The sequence below is a fragment of the Arachis duranensis genome, chromosome 5, assembly GCF_000817695.3.
Source record: "Arachis duranensis cultivar V14167 chromosome 5, aradu.V14167.gnm2.J7QH, whole genome shotgun sequence".
Taxonomy (NCBI): domain Eukaryota; kingdom Viridiplantae; phylum Streptophyta; class Magnoliopsida; order Fabales; family Fabaceae; genus Arachis; species Arachis duranensis.
Window position 1 is genome coordinate 62,611,586 of NC_029776.3, and position 2,070 is coordinate 62,613,655.

The following is a 2,070-nucleotide window of genomic DNA, read 5'->3' on the forward strand; positions in this document are numbered from 1 at the left end:
TTTGAGCCTAATGGTGTGGTTACACCTTATAACCACTTATTTTCCATTCTTGTGTGTATTATTCTCTTTCTATGATTGTAATCTTTGATTTGTTTGATTCTTTATGTCCATTATTTTGTGTATTCATGCATTTATATGATTGAGGCCATCATTTCATTAGCTCACTTACCCAAATGGCCTACCTTTTATCTTCCATTGTTAGCCAAATTTGAGCCTACGCTTAACCCACTTGTTCTTTAATTTAGCACATTACAAGCCTAACGCGGAAAACAATAAAAGTCCTTATTTGGATCTTTGATTAGCTTAGGCTAGTGTGTGTGAGTATCATTCAAGTGTGGGAATCTTGGGACATTGGGTGAATAAAAGGGTGTATTTTGTATTATTATTGGAAATATTGGGAATTGGTTACATACTCATGTATTAATCAAATGTAAAACCTTATGCATTGAGGTTCTTGTATATAGAAAGAAAAAAAATGAGAAAAACAAAAGAAAAAGAAAAGAAAAATAATATGAAAAAAAGAAAAAAAATTAAGAAAAACAAAAGAAAAAGAAAAAGCAATAAAAAAGGGACAAAATGCCCCAAAGCAAGGTCCAATAAAACTCAATGCATATGTGTTGTGAAATGAAAAGGGATACATGAGTATGTGCAAAAGTGAAAAATGGGTAGTTAGGTTAGAACTTAATTGTATAGGATGTCATAGGTTAGGTGGGAAGTTTAAGCTTATCAAAGATTCAAATTTGGTTAGGTGGGAAAGTTTAAGTTAATCAAAGATTCAAATCCTAAGTCCACTAGCCATATATGATCCTACCTTGCCCCTAGCCCCATTACAACCTAAAGAAAAGACCTCATGATACTTGTATGCATGCATGAAATATATGTCGATTGTTAGAAGAAAAACAAATCTTAGAAAGCATGATTAGGAGAGAATTGAGTGAATCAACCCTAAACACTTAAGTGAATAGAGTGCAAATACATCCGGTGAGGGTTCGATTGCTCAATTACATGTTTCCACCCATGACCATCTCTTTTCATGCAAGTTTGTAAAAATATTTAATAGCTCAATTCAATTGTGGATTAGACTTGCTAGTCCTTAGCCCTTGTGCATATATGCTTCTTGGGAATTGATTTACTTTGACCAAGCAATTGCATTCATGTAGATAGTTGCATATAGGTAGACTGCATTTAGTTAGTTTCCATTGAATAAATGCCATCCCTTACTTCATTCTTGGTTTAAGCATGAGGACATGCTTGGTTTAAGTGTGGAGAGGTTGACAAACCCCATTTTTAGGGTTTATCTTGTATTGATTTTAGGGGATTTTATCACCTTTCACCCACATTCATTCAATAAAATAGCATGGTTTTGTATATTCTCCTTTAATTGTGCTTAAGAGTGAAAACATGCTTTTTAGGACTTAAAATAGCTAAATCTAATTCTCCTTGATTCCATTAGATGCCTTGATATGTTTGTTAGTGATTTCAGATTGAAAAGGCTAGGAATGGATCAAAGGAGTGAAAAGGAAAGCATGCAAAGTGGAGAAATCATGAAAAGTCAAAGAAGTTGAAATCGCCCATGGACGCGCACGCGCACCTGGCGCTTGCGCGCACCCGCGAATTACCCCATGGACGCGTACGCGTGCTGTGCGCGTACGTGTCGGTGCCGTTTTATGATTTTTTAATGAAAACGTGGCCAACGAATTCTGAAGGGTTGTGGGGCCCAATTGCAACCAACTTTGGCGCCAAAGATGCTACTTAAAGCCAAGGATTGAAGAGCAAAGAGGGAGAACACACATTAGTTCATTTTCACTCATTAGGATTAGTTTAGAACTAGTTTCTAGAGAGAGAAGCTCTCACTTCTCTCTAGAATTAGGATTAGGATTAGGATTAGTTCTTAGATCTAGGTTTTAATCTTTGCTTTCTTCTACTTCTACCTTTCAATTCTTTGTAGTTGCATTCATCTTCTTCTATTCTTTTGTTGTAATTTCCTTTATGTTGTTCTTACATTTTGTTGTAGATCTAGTATTGTTCCCTCTACTTTCTTTCAATTCAATAAGAGGTAATTCATAATAA